This window comes from Ixodes scapularis, unplaced genomic scaffold (assembly GCF_016920785.2).
Source record: "Ixodes scapularis isolate PalLabHiFi unplaced genomic scaffold, ASM1692078v2 PGA_scaffold2__306_contigs__length_199485367, whole genome shotgun sequence".
In the NCBI taxonomy this organism is placed as follows: domain Eukaryota; kingdom Metazoa; phylum Arthropoda; class Arachnida; order Ixodida; family Ixodidae; genus Ixodes; species Ixodes scapularis.
This window is the reverse complement of record NW_024609857.1, coordinates 159,272,025-159,287,174: the sequence shown is the minus strand read 5'-3', so window position 1 is coordinate 159,287,174 and position 15,150 is coordinate 159,272,025. Positions and strand designations below refer to the sequence as shown.

General features: G+C 47.2%; 1 protein-coding gene across 1 annotated transcript in view; it reads left to right on the top strand.

The window, feature by feature from the left end:
* Positions 1-11,153: 11,153 nt before the first annotated feature.
* The window catches only part of LOC115330733, a 37,513-nt gene continuing 33,516 nt past the window's right edge, over positions 11,154-15,150 (top strand). Inside the window, exon 1 of the mRNA XM_040499926.2 lies at positions 11,154-11,552. The gene's annotated coding sequence lies outside the window, so the exon portion shown is untranslated. The remainder of the gene's footprint in view (positions 11,553-15,150) is intronic.

The window sequence follows — 15,150 nt, the reverse complement described above, 5'->3', positions numbered from 1 at the left end:
GTGCTCAGTGGCTGGATATGGACCTCATAAAGCAGTTCTTCAGACTCAACAGCGACTCAAAGTTGACGGCGGAGGGGCTTGCAGCAACGCTTTCGGTTGGTGCACGGGTGCGACGACTGCACGGATAAATTTTAAGATTGCTGCTAGCAAGGTGGGCCATAGTCGCTTTATGTTGACACGACTTTGAGTGTAAGTACTCCGTGCAAAGATGAATCTATCGGGTTTCTAATCCTCCTTTCTTTTTGTTGTTTTTAGCACGCACGACCGACTGCTAGGCAAATGATTCTGTACCGATCACGGAGTGAATATGAATGTCTTCGGCCTTACATTGCGGAACGCCCAATAAAAAGTCATATTCGTTCAGCGAGAAAACTTCCCTTTCGAGTGACCTTCTGATTGATAATTTCTCCCGTACCTAAGTGCTTTAATCAACACGATCGATTAAGTTTGCTTCCCTAGTTAGGACATTTTTGTGCCGCATGCGGCACTAATGCTTGGCACGATGTATGCCACTGGTGGTATTGTGAATTGGTTTACTTCCAAAGCTAACAGTGTGACAGGTGGGACCATTCATTTTGCTAAAAATGTGATGATATGGGAATTTCGTTGCATAACTAGCGTTTTACGTTTAAGATTGATAAGAAACATGCCCATGTGATGATGCATGTTGACAGCATAGGCTTTGCAGATCCAGAATGGGTGTGCTATAGGCTACAGCCTCAAGATTTTTAATGAACCAAATTGGTGATTACACGGCAATAAATATTGTGGTGAAAAACTGCCCATTGACTCGGTGAGTTTTGATCGTGACCATTGGTGTGCTGTTGGCAAATAAGGTAGCGGCACACCTTTTCCCTGACCATCTGGCTTCAAGGGACATTGCATCTAGATATGCTTAAATATCTTTATTTCAAGGTTCAGTGGACCCCTCTGCATCATTACAGGAAGGCAGTCTCAAGCCGCAACAAACAGCACTGAATATACAATGCATAATAACAGGCACCAGTGTCCAGGCGTAAAGTCTGCAGAAGCCAATTGAGCTTAAAAATGTTTTTGTTTTGTTTAGTTTGCATTTGGTGTATAATCCGCAGTGCCCGATTTCCGTGCCCAGTGCATAGTCCGCCAAGCTGGTGCGTTGTGTCTTCGCGCTTTTTTTCCTGGGTAGCATTTTCTTCAGAAGTTCTTCGGCGAACGCTATTGAGCCTGAAGAACTGCTCTTGAGGCCCATATCTAGCCACTGAGCACACGCAAGCACAGAAAATAACACTCGGTGCCAAGTACAAACGAAGCACCTGGGCAGAAAGCCGTGAATGCCAAACGAGCAGCGTCGGGTGACGGCGACTGACTGCTTTCCGCCCCTTCGACGCCTGCATCGCTGCGGTGGGTGGTCGTAGCTAGTCGTAGCGAGATGAGCTTCACTTCAAGCAAGAAATCTTGCCATACCATAGTCAAAATATGTGTGCAAGTGTTCGACGACGTGGGCTCTCTCACGTTGGTGCAGTTATCAAGAAAGGTACATATCAACAATGTTGCGTGTTTGAGGCTGAAACTATAACGCATACTTATCTAAACCTAAATTTATCGGTCTGCGGCTACAAACATTTTCGTTGACGTTGCTTAGATGATGTAACCGTTCAGGCCTCGCATTAAATGGTGTTGCGAACTCTTTGGTTGTGTATGAAAACCTATTTTGCCCTAATAAAAGACATTTTCAAAAGGACACGTGTCTTCTGCTGATACATATCTTCGAATTTACAATGCAGAGGCAAACAGAAAATCAACTGCGTACATCTACCACTTAGCATAAGCACCTTTGGCATTCATTCTTGAGCACACTGTTCTGTAAAAAGAAAACAGTTGAAAAAGCTTTACCTTCGTTCTCCTTCTCGCATTTAATACAGACATGTTTGTCAGCAGATATCACCGTGGCACATACAACTCGAATGATCGATGCGACTATTGCTATTACAATAAAGCTTTCCACAAGAGCCAAAACGAAGCTTGTAGGGGTGCACAAGCCCATCGAAATGAGATTGGCGCTTTCGAGGCTTGTTTACATTATGCGTAAAAACAGGACGATCGGCGACCAGCTGATCGCAATGTAGCGCCAAGGATAGAAGAGTTCGCAACACCTTTTAATGCGAGGCCTGAATGGTTACATCATCTAAGCAACGTCAACGAAAATGTTTGTAGCCGCACTCGGAAACAATATGAGCGTGAACGCGCTTGCGCTTGTCGCCGCGGAGGCGCGTTCGCGCTCATATTGTTTCCGATAGTACGCGTCATAGTTTCAACGCGCGAACATTGTTGATATGTACCTTTTTTTGGACCCGCGTACATTCGGTTCAACTTGATGACAGCTGCACCAGCGTGAGAGCTCACGTCGAACACTTGCACACGCATCTTGACTATGGCAAGATTTCTTGCCTTCGATTGGCTTGAACACTTCATCTGTAGCATCACGGTAGGTCTTGGTTGAAACGATGATCGTCTCGCACACGGCAACAAACAGAGAACGACACGCTTTGTTTAATTTATACGCTACCGGTCTACGGGCGTCGCAAATCTACCCCCCTCTTGTCCGCCATGTTGGATCGACCGGAGCGCCCCCTATATTCGCTGAAACTCCTCAATATGAAAGATGTGTGTTAGTTTCCTGAAACTTGAACTCAGAAACACTTCTCGTATAGGGCACTGCTAAGTGTAGGCTTTGAAAAAGAACCCTACATTTAAGCTGTTGGTCCTCCCGGTGGTATGGGAGGCAGGTTCCGCTCCGATGGTCTGGAGCGTGGTGGCATGAACGTCCCTGAGTGACGGGTCGACTCACTGCTTGTAGAGAACTATGTGCATTTATTTACACTAGTTGCAAGTCCCAACTTGGGAGGCCATCCTGTTTCGTCTCGAGGCTCTGCCACCGTTCCCCAATTCCTCCCAATCGAATCCCAAATCCAAATCTCCCCTCAAAATCCTCTCGGTACTCCTTTTGTAGGCACGTAGGGGCCTCCTTCCCCCCAGGGACCGACCAATCTCTTCAAATTCCGCCACTCCCACGTGGTACACTTTTACCCAATGGTCGGCGAGCTGTAGGCCTGGCGCTCCAACCGCCAAACCCAAATTCCCTGTAGAGTCGTTCTTTGCATTTTTCCCAGTCTGGCTGGCGCCAACGGCTAAATTGTTACACCGGACAAAAAGCGACAATTTGACCCTAAGCGGCGAAGCGCTTTATATACAGGCACACTCGGTTAACACCCACAAGCAGCCGCAAGAACGGGCCGTCCCAGGGATCTGTCCGAGCAGAGTCCCGAAACCCGAGACGTTTCTTAACGACCGCGGGGGAACCGCTCCCACCTCTCGGCCGCTCTGCCCACGCAAACGCTCCCTCCAAAACGCCGACACCAACATAGAAAGCTAAAAAAAAATAATGCCGACGCAACTTTGGGAAGTTCTAACAAAAGAAAACACCTTAATTAAAAAGCATGATTTCTATATACTTAACTCGTACTTTGGGGAGTCATGTCTTCTTTCTCAATCAAATAATGCAACATGATTTTTAATAGAAATGAATGCCGACTATGACAGGGTACCCAAATTTTTAAAAAAAATCGAAGCTGGTGTTTTTTTTTTTATTATTATTAGTATTATTTGCATCGACATTTTTCGTTGTTTGATTTTTTTCCCGTGTTTGCCTAAATATATCTTGGTCTACTGTATCCCTCAGATACCTAATATATATTCTAAATAATAGCCAGATATAAGTAGAATACTATCTGAAAAGTAAATGATGGTGATTAAATAAATTATTTCATGAGATACAGGTCTCCAAATTTTGCCATTTGTCGTTCGAGCAGGTATGTTTGGCAATTTTAAGAAAAAGAAATATAATTTAAATAAATATTATTACTATATATTACCAGCAAGCTGTACCCATAGTTTGTTTCTAAAAGTATTAGAATTCTCCTAATTTTATTGTTTTAGTTATTCACTTTAAAACTTGCCCCCTCCGTCAGTGCGCGTTAATGCAACTGTCCACCTCTTCATGCATCACGATTTTTCCTGTCCCCAAATGTTTTCCTGTCCGCAAACGGTACAACACAAGGTGAAACAGAGTATAGACAACGGCATATAAAAAAATTAGTTGATTTAAAAATGTCGACCAGCCACCCTTTGGTCAATCTTATCTGAAATCACCCCATGATGAATTAAATCAAACACTTTTTCCCAAAAAACAATACCGAAACCTTTTTTGTTTTGTATATTATCTACCGCTTGCCTATCAGTGCGCTTCCCAGGCGTATTTATTTTGTATTTGAAGTAAAGAATGATCAAGCAGGAAATATTTATGTCAGGCAGTCATTAAAAACGCACCTAGTGATAAAAAGTCACGAATTTCTACATGAATAGATTTAATTCACGTAATTTTGAATCAAATAAAATAATCTGATTGATTTAATTTAAGAAAAAGTATCCTGATTTTTTTCCACTTTAACCACAAATAACATTTATTTCAACTTAGAAATTAATGCTGCTAAGAACACGACCAAATATATTAGGGGCAAACGTTCCGACAATTTCGCTTCCCAACGGCTCAAGAAAAGGCTAAATTCTACATGAAGATGATATTGAGCCAGGAAGTTCTGCTAATTCTGCCTCGCACGCACCCAAAAAAAAAAAAAAATTATAATAATTAGTTTTGTTTTAGTTTAGTTTTTAGCGTGACCAAAGCTACGGGTGGCCGCGATAGGACGCGACTCGCCCACACTTCGTATATCACTCCGCGCGGAATCTGCGCAGAGGTGCAGAGGTGTCGAAGAGATTTCGTCTGCTACGGGTGTATCGACGGCATCTTTTTCCTGTTTAGCTTTCCTCCTCAACTCATAAATTGCGCATTCCACCAAACAGTTCAAGAAGACGGAATCTGGTTTGTGTGCCCGGACAGAGCCATTGTCCCCCCAGAAGAATAGCCCGTCGCTCAAAATTCGGATAAAAGTTGCTTTTCCCACCCCGTTCACCCCGAAGCTGACAGTGCTGTGGAAGCTACGTGCTCGTTGGGCCATTCACACTTTTGTCACGTGATCACGCTCTCTCGCGCATACCCACGCGCAGAGAATGAGGTCAGGTGATGAAAGGGAGGCGGCTGATTGGTCCGGCAAGCGCGTAGCTTCCAACACAATGTCAGCTTAGGGGTGAAGGGACTAAGTGAGGCCCGGTTTCGTGTGACGTGCGTTTGGACCCGATGACGAGATTTTGGGACCGCGCACGTATCACAGTGGAAAGGCAGAGAGCTTACGAAGGGGAGGAGGTACGCAATAGTCCGCTGTGTTTTGAAATTTTCGCACTGAAAGTCAGGCTTCTGACTCTCTACCTTTTTTCCTTTGGCACACTGAACGATGTGCTATTAGTAAAACCCCAATCTATGATCTATCCCAACCCAAAATTAGTTTCATGGGCCCTTTAAAGCTGCCATTTCGCGTCCTGGAAACTCCGGGACTCCGGTTCAGTGCGGTGGCTGCTGGGCTTCGCGGAGGGCCGTCGCACTGCAAGGCCGAGGAAGGCCGTAACCGGAACACGGAAGTTCGTTACGTTCGGTGCCCGGACGGTTCTTCTCTGCCGCGGTGCCGTCCGGAGCCCACCGAAAAAGCGGGTTGAGCGAGCTCTCTGTGTAGACTGCCGCTCCGTCTCCGATTTCGAACAAAGCAGCGCGCTCTCTGCGCAAACGCATAACAGCAACAAAAGCATACCGCGTCCCTCCGATCGCACTGGAGTACGCGTCTTCTCGGCGCTCCACCGACACCGCATGGCTCTGCTTTTGACCGCCGCCTCGAAACCCGGTGAACCCGGTTTTGACCCGTGTTTCATTGGAAAGCGCTTCCCACCGCCGGCGGATCAACTTTTCGTCGACTGAACAACTTCGCGGTACGGCGCGGTTTGGGACTCCTGACGAAGAGTACACATTCATCACGATCGCGCGCCTGACGCCCAAACGTGCCTTTCTTCTTTTCTTGCGTTGTCGGTGGAAATTAGGAAAACAGAAAATCAAGGGATGTCCAGCAACTAGGCGACGAAAGAAGCGTCTCAATAGCCGATTCCCACGTTTCGGGAATCGGCCATCGAGAACACGAAAAAAGCCGGCAAAAATGTGCAGTCGCATCAGTGTTGCCAGCAGGCAGGCGTTTTTCGTCAAAGCATATTCATTACTATATTATGAAGAACGTAGAACGTAATATATTTAATTTATTTTTTGATAATTGGTTCTTAGCAAGACACAACTGGGAAATTGTCCAATGTTTGCACATGAACAAAGTATTTCTAAATTTTTACTGTTGCGAACTACTTCGTGATGCGTACGAACGCTCTTTAATTACAAGTGGTGAACCGTCCCCCAGCCTTTGGATAAAGTCTCAGAGCTAAACTAAAAAACAGATTTTTTTTTTTTTTTTTTTTTTTTTTTGCGGGGGTTACGTTATAACGTTGAGCTCTGATTGAGGGATAGTGGGTAGATCTCAAGGCAGCTTGCTTTGGAGTCTACCCACTATTCTTCAATCAGAGCTCGGCATTGTGACGTCACCACAACCCCCTGCAAAAGAAGCAGACGATCTTGCGTTCCGCATAATTTGCAAACATGTACACTTAGAGCTGCATCCGTCTTCATGCATCCTTAACCCGAACGAAGTAAGAAGAAACGTTACGTCAAGCGAACAGCATGGCAATACACAAAAACAAAACGCAATGAAGAGGTTTACGTGAAAGTATTTAGGGAAATAATACAATTATTATAGTTACACAGCACAAGAGGGCATGGCACAATTACAAAAGTAGAATTTGCTGAAGGTACTGAAAGCAACATAATTCTGATAACAAAACTGGGCGAAAAAATTATGCGTATCGAGACTGATCAAGGATTAGGCCTTTTGCCCACTTCATGCTTCTGTACTCTCGCGTGTGTGCAGCGCAGGCGAAGGCACTACGCCAAGCGAAAAGAGAAAGGACGAGCACTAGGAAGGCGGGACGGGAGAAAAGGGCAATGGAGGACGAGGGGAGAAAGAGAGAGCACTAAAAAATAACGTCCGTGTTCTTGTCCTCTGTATGTTTACTTTTTTTTTTTCTTTTTAAGGAAATGAGGTTTTTTCTTTTTGTCCCCAGCCGTCCTAGTGCTTGCCCTTTCACCCCTCGCCGGGCGTTGCCTTTGACTGTACTGCACGCAGCTAGTGGCACGGGGTATAGTGGCAACATAAAATTCCATCACTTCAGCAGTTAGTGCTTTGGAGTGATCAGCTCATCCAATCGTTTGGACAAGCAGTGCCCGCTAAGGCACCTGATGACCGCTAACGCGAGAGGAAGCAACCGATGCCACCGTTTTCTCCTCCAGTTGTCGACTGCAGCGCCACAGGCGGCCGTCCGCGTTTTGGGCATAGCGCCTCCCACTGGCCTCGCTTTTGCCACGAAGGGGGAGGGTAATATGGGCCGGGAAGGAGGAAACAGACAGAACGGTGGAGAAGAGAGGGAAAATTCTCCTTCTCTCTTTAGCGTTCCGTTTGCTTCCTCCTCCCAGGCCCGTCTTACCCTCTCCTTTCGTTCTTGAGTTGCAACGGACTATAGAACACTGTAGTGTAACGAAGGCTGTAGCTTGAGGAGCGGCCTCGCGCTTGAAGACGGCCGCGTAACGGCGCTTGTGCATGCAGCACCGTGGTCGCCACGACGGATTCGCAGCAGCCGACGCTGTTGTGGGCGTCGTCGCCCCGTGTGCACGCTTTTCAACTGCAGATTACGGTGTTCTGTTAATCGCCTGTGATCGTGAGTGGAAGCCATGATCATGAACCTTACTCTAACACATGTCCAGACGGTAGACCCGATGAAACGGCGGCTTGAGTCCCTTGGTGGCAGAGTTTCGCACGTTTATTCTTTGGGCGTGTCAACAGGCGCTAGTTAGGTCTTCATTGTCAATTGGTTCTTGTAATATATGTAGGTGTACCACTTCTGTAATCTCCTCCAGTACCGATTACCCTCTCTTTTTGGCGACCGTACGTGCCGATTAATGCAACGCCTGTAGTTGTTGTTTTTTTGTTTTTTTATATGGCATTGATATTACACCTTTGAACGGTGATTACAGTGTATTAATGTAATTATTTTGTCAACTGGCTCCGCACACAGCCTTTGCTGTCCCTTGAAGCATACTGCGACAAAAAAAAAAGCGATAGAGAAATTGTAACAATTCAGAAATTGCACGTTCTTATTTATTATGCGAACTTTACTTATTAAGGTAATAAAATGTTAAAAACATACGCATAATTGTTTCTAATTACTGTGAAACATGATAAACAAACTAAAGATACGCACAGACAAAATGAACGAGCTAATAAAATTACAACGCATATGGTGAGGTACGTGGTTTTAACTAAGATAAAATTAACATAGGTAAAATGTAGTGGTCCAATAAAGTAAGAGACACGTGCTTAGTACTTTTGACTGAAAAAAATAGAACCAATAATTTGAGCAAGGAAATGAGTTAATTGAAATACAGCAAAGCTCCGTAGAGCTCTAGCGAAAACCGGTAAATAGCGAATTTTGTTTAGTACCCGCAATCCGAACAAAACTTTTATTTTAATTTGTTGATAACCGAAACCGAAAACCATTACCAGTTACTCGATATACTAAAGCAATTCGACAATAAAACCATTTTTGCAAATATTTTCGTTAAGAAAACCCAGAACTTGGGATCATGCCATACTCTCATTTGTTAAAATACATAACCCGTGAACGAACTACAGTTTGAGACTGCGGGCATGTCTTGTAGAAGTAAATTGGAAAAGATAAAACAATCCCTGATTGATTGACTGTTTAAGCTCTATCTTAAATTTATTTATTGTCGTATCAATACTGTTTTTCTTCTAGCAATCTGCTATCTAAGAGGCTCGAGACGAACAAAGAAAGGTAGTACATTACCTATAAGGCTGGGTTTCTGATCCTCCCTCCCTCGCTAACGGAGATGAAAGCCAGGAACAGAAGTAACACTCGTACAGTAGCCAAGCACGTAGCAAGGATTTTTTTTTTTTTTTTTTTTTTTTTTTTGGGGGGGGAGGGGGGGGCCGTTTATGACAAAATGCTGCATGAGGGGGGGGGGGAGGGGGAGGGGAGGTCCCAGCAAAATGGAAGATTTCGGGGAGGAGGGGGGGGGGGGGGGGGGCGCCTGGCTACGTGCCTGACAGTAGCTGTAAGAAAAGTATTCCTTTTTTTTGCATGAAAAACTAATGCTAGAAAATTGTGAAGGGAAATAAATGTATTTAATGCATATTTTAAAATAACCATCGATCTATCTCATGCACAACGCATGAGGCCAGTGAGAAACCTTCAATATTTACAATTGTTTTAATAAACTTTTTAATAACTTCAAAAATCACGATTTTTTTTTTTTTTTTTAGTTTCAGCACGAGTATTGTGACCCATAAATGGAGCGAGCAAGCCCAAAGGAACAACGATGCAAAGCAGCAGAGACTGGGATAATTTGATAATTTGAAGAGGGAGATTTAATAAAAAAACAGTTGGTAGTCCAGCGGTCGGTTCGCCAATCTTTTCTCCTTGTCACTTTCCTTCCTTTGTTCAGCTGGTTTTACCCAAGATAATTTGACATTTATCATTTTGGGACTGTACCATTTGTTCACATCTCTCACTCATCTCTAAACAGCTTCTCACTTCAGTGCATCAAGTGATGGACAAAATAAAGATATTTTCACTCGTGTAGATGATAAAATCAAATGAGTCGCGTCGCGTGCGCCATCTGAATCCACCCTATGTTGAATAGTCCGCGAAAATAAAATAATCCGATATCCATCGCGCGAGTACGGGCATAGCAAAAGGAGCAGCTATCATTCAGGCATTGCCAACTTCGCAGTGTAGCAACTGCTGTTGAGCGAAAATAATAAAAATAAACGAACTGCACTTCGTGAGAAAACCCACTCTCACGACCCCCTCGGGGCGCGCGTTTGGAATTTTGATTTTTGCGGTGGTGCTTGTATATTTATTTGTCATCGTCCGTTCATTGGACCTAAATAATAAAATGTATTGAAAAAATCTGGAGCGCTGTTTTTGCGTCTCAAAGCACCCGACAACGCGCTCCTGGCACTACTCGGCTACCCACGGAGTCCGGGAATCCTAGCCGGGTTAGCCGGGGATAGCGGAGCGCCCCCTACATTGTGACGTCACCTTACTGCTTACATCGTGGCTGTGATGGAGCTTGCCGCTCTAGCTCTGGTGCGCCACCGACCTCTCCCCCCTCTACCACCACCCCTTTCCCTTTCCCCCAAGGCCAGCGATAACTGAACGTTGGCGTGTACTTGCTTGTATCCGCGCTATGATTTTTCACCACCAGAAAGTTTACGTATCGATGACCTCAAAACACTGTAGTGCTGATGAAATTATCGGTTCAATTCAGACTGCCTATCTGCGTCGGTCGCAGGAGAAATAAATCTAGAGGATATCGACCACAGTGTAACTTACCTTGCGAGTCGGTCCGAGGGCTTCTGTCAAAGCGTTGGTTTATATTTAAAAACGAGTCAGACGTTGGTAAAGAGACGCCGATATGCCGGCATGCTCGGTGATCACGGTTCAGCACCCTTTAATCGCAATCCTCAAACTGTAGCGACTGCGTGGGTGTCACGCCAAAACCCAAACTGAAACCGAAACCAAAAAATCTCCAGAACTATTTTGCGCAATAATTTTCCCTCCCCCTTCCCCCCTCTCTCCCCCCCCCCCTTCCCCCCGTCTCTCTCACCTCCCCTCTTCCATCTCTCCGCTTTCTCTTCATTGTCCGATGCAAGCTGCAAGCTACGGGGCTACGGCAGCTACGGGGCCAAAATGATACGTTCTGCAAAACCCTCATTAGCCACCACAGCCCTGCCAAGGTCGACTTGCGAAAAGTTCTGGCTTGGACCTCGCCGAGAGTCCCGGGTCGTGCAGAACCGTGCCGAGCCCCAATCACCGAATAAACGCAGAAAAAGCGCGAGTCGTTGATGTGGTACGACAAGGCCACCGGCGGCCAACGCAGGGCCAAAGTGGCCAAGTCTCGGCGACAGGCAAACGCGCAGCGCGTCGATAAACTGGGACCGAAACGGGCCAGGGTATTGAGCCAAGGGTTCTATTTGGCGGGCGAATTCCGTCGAGAGCCCCGGAAGTCGAGCGAAGAAGCACGCCAGCAGCAGGATTTGACCACTTTGACCAGACGACCAGGAGGGGCATCACGTGATGCCTCCTGCCAGAGAGCAGATCGGCTGCGCGCAGAGCCGAGAGCGGATGGGAGGCCGGCACCGGTCCGCCCAACTTTTCCCAACAGCCGTCCCCGTTCACCGCGGACAGTCATCGGTGCATCGCGGCTAACCCAAGTGGGCGCCGGTCCTACCTCGTGTATTCCGCAGAGAGCGGACACCAGAGCGACGCCACCAACGACGGGCGTGACGCTGTCCATCTGCCCAGTTGGCACACTCCAACAGGGCGCCCCAGCCTTGTCTGCGGGCCCGGTACAAAGAAACACCACTAGACAACGCGCGCTTGGCTTCTCACAGGTGAGCACCGATGCCTTTCTCTGCACCAGGATTCCGCAGGAGGGATACGATCGGGCCGAGCAGCGCTGGCGCTGAGACGAGAACAGTGCACGGTCCGTGTGCCCGCATGGAGGATGTCTTGTCTGCGTCGGAGGTCGGAGACCATGTTGGGAACGGAGAGCCCGTCGGCAGACAGCTTTCACGCGCGGTGCGGTTGCAGCTCGGCGGCGGCCACCGCTTAGTGGTTGAGTGATCGGCGGCAGTGCCGGCGTCATTTTGAGCCCCGACGGGCTAGGTGGGCTACGATGCCTTCGTGCCGGCGCCGGTCCGCTTCCAGGGAGGAGACACCCTTTGACTCAAGCAGCGCCGCCTTCTCGACGCGTCGGCGCCATTTTAGGTCAAGCGTTTCGCGCGCGCTGCGGTGTGTGTATGTTATGTGCTCGGGGTGCTAGACCGCTGCTTTTTGTTTTGACACGATGGGCTGCTGGGTTCCCTCTGTGCGCTGGCTCAGCTGGAAAGGGTACCGATTATTTCGTTTTCCTCGCGTCTGCGCGCCGAGAAAGGGAGGTAGGTGCTAGTGAAACGTGATGGGTCAAAAATCAATCAATCAATCAATCTTTTATTTGCACAAAAGAAAAGGGGGCAGAGCACACGAGGAAATACGAATAAATGAAGAAGGATAAAACTTAGATTAGAAATCAAAATGGAATAAATTTACAAATGAAAAGCACAATGTGGCTATTGGTAAACATTATCAATGCAAGGAGCTACAAACACCACAGAGTGGCTCGGCGACAAAGGTAAACGCAAACAGAGCAGCAGCGGTGCAGTGTCCATAATCTCGTAGGAGGTTTGTCAGGGCCTGCGGCGTGACACTACCAGGTACTGTAAAGCTACCTTAGCCGCTGTGGCGTGGCTCACAGAGTGTGAATGTAAAGTTGGGGTTGCACTGCTTATACATTACACAAAAGATGGACTGCAAACAGGTTTGAACGCAAGTCAACACGAGATCCATGCTTCGAATGCCATGTGGCAACGAGTTCAAGGAGAAACGTGGCAAGCGACATTCATACCACGGATGTTGCGGTGACTGATGTCTGCCAGACTGTCTTTTGTATGATGTATAAGCAGTGTGAGATTTCGGCTTAAGGTTTAAGCAAATCTATGTATTACGGATGACACATGTATTTCTTAACGCCGCATCCCACTGGAACGACTGACAGCAACAAACGACAGCGACACACGACAGCAGGCGACGAACGACACCGACAGACAGTATGTTTGTCGGAGTTCACCATCCCACCTGGAGGACATGACGCAGAACACGGGGACAAAAACTTGTTGCCTAGTGGGACTGAAGTTGTCAACAAAACACTTCAAAATACACAGACAAACAATGTCTGTCGACGCGATTTTTGTGTTTCGATCTTTGGGCACAAAACGCGCAGACAAACACGCTGAAAGTGGAGACAGTTACTTTATTTCTTAATTATAGCTTCTGCTAGTTCTCATCTGTTGTTGGCGACTTTCCGTAAACCGTCTTGACAATCGACACCAAACTTTTTCTTAACTAGAATTCCTAAATCATTCATTATTGGGGTCGTTCCAGGCATTCGAGGTGAGCGCCACGGAATTTCACACCGATTTCGAGGTTGTTTATATCCAAATGCTCGAGGGCAGGCGTTTTTTGGGTGAGACATAAGGCATCCCGATTATCACAGAATGCGATGACAAGTCTCTCGCCTGTTGGAACAGCTTGCCGCAACGTCGTGTACTACTTCATAGTGAGCGGTCTTGCTTCAATCAGACCTCAAACGTCGGTGTATCCATCCTGAAGCGGGAACGTGGATGTCACCACCTGGAAGCTCCACCTCGCGCACCAGGTTTTCGCGAGCAAAATCGTCCACAGCAAATTCCCTTTCGCAATACGTTTGCCAGCAAACAAGCCACGACCACATTCTGCAATTGAGGGACAGGAACTGCGGGAACGACCAGTGACCGCCAAGGCCTGTGAAGATCAAGCGGCAAAGCGAGCCACGGGAGAAAGGGTAGAAGGGTGGGAAGGGAGGCAACAGAGGGTACAAGCAGGCGAGGAGGATACGTTTGTCTTCAAGAGATGTTCCTCAATGGGACCGTCATGACAATCGACACCAAACTTTTTCCAAACTAGATTTACCGAATCGTTCATTATTGGGGTCGTTCAAGGCATTCAAGGTGAGCACCACGGAATTTTGCGCCAATTTTGAGATTGTTTATATCCAAATGGTCGAGGGCAAGCGTTTTTTGGGGAAGACATACAGTTCAAGTCCAAGGACAAACAAGAACTTGTCCGTCGTGTCGTTTGTCGGGGGTGTCGGTCGTTGCAGTGGGACTGCATCAGCAACACAAAACGTTACGGTGTCGCTGGACAAAAATCAGTGTCTGTGTCGCTCTAGTGGGACGAGGCTTACCGGAAATGAAAAGAACAACCGCATCTCCACGTGGTGAATGATGTTGATTGGAACGAAGCTCTGGTGGTGCTTGTCTGCGTAGACGCTGAGCCGCACCATGCTGAGCCTTTCGTTCGTTTTCATCCATGTCACGCTGCGGTCAAATGCTCAAATGCGTATATAACCACGTTCCATACTCTTTCTGACATGGATGAAAACGAACGAAAGGCTCAGCATGCTGCGACTCACCGTCTACGCGGACAAGCACCACCAGAGCTTCGCCCCAATCAACATCATTCACCACATGGAGATGCGGTTGTTTTTTTTTTTGCCCTACACGAGCCTGAGAGCACATGCTCACGTGCTCGTGAGCACGAGCACCCAACGCCGGACATCGGACGGACATGGCTAGCCCATAAGGAGCTTCGCCCCTAAAACAGTGACCACAGACACGATCCTCGTCAAGGCTCTTCAAATCTTTCTGGTGTACGCGAGCAAGCAAGAAGCCCGGTGTTTCTCAAACAGGAGTTTTGTGCAGTCAAACTGTCAGTTATCATTCTTGGGAAAAAATGGAACCTTATATTTGGCATTGTGATACTGACTTTTGCAGATGACTTGCTTCTGCTGTGCAACCGAACACCGTGCACATCGGCATTACTCCACACTATGACTGCAAGTTCACATAACACACGGAAAACGATGCAGCAGCGGCCAGAAACTGAAGCTATGTCAGTACCGGGCGATGGCACCGACGAATCCCATCAGCCCCGGCAGTGACGTCCGTGAAAACTATGTATAGAGGAAATGCCCACAGCTGATGGAAGGAGGGAGGCCTCATGACGTGGAGATCAAACATGAAGCAGTAATGGGAGGCCCAGTGGCAACAGCAAGGAGGCGGATTTGTGCCACCATGCGATACTGATGTCTCAACCGAGACACTGCAGGCACGTATCGTATTCTTACGGCATATCAGCGTTCGTGTGGTGCGGCGCTGAACACCCTCCAGTGTCTCGATGTGGTGTTGCTTGTTGGGGCTCCAGATGGAAGAGCAGTATTTGAGGCACGGAAGGACCAGGGCAATGTAAAAAGTCTTCAGAATATTTCATCTAAAGCACAATGAAAACCGGGACACAACCTAGGGTGCTGCGAGCCCCGGCTATGATTCTTGCGACGTGACGACCGAAGTCGAC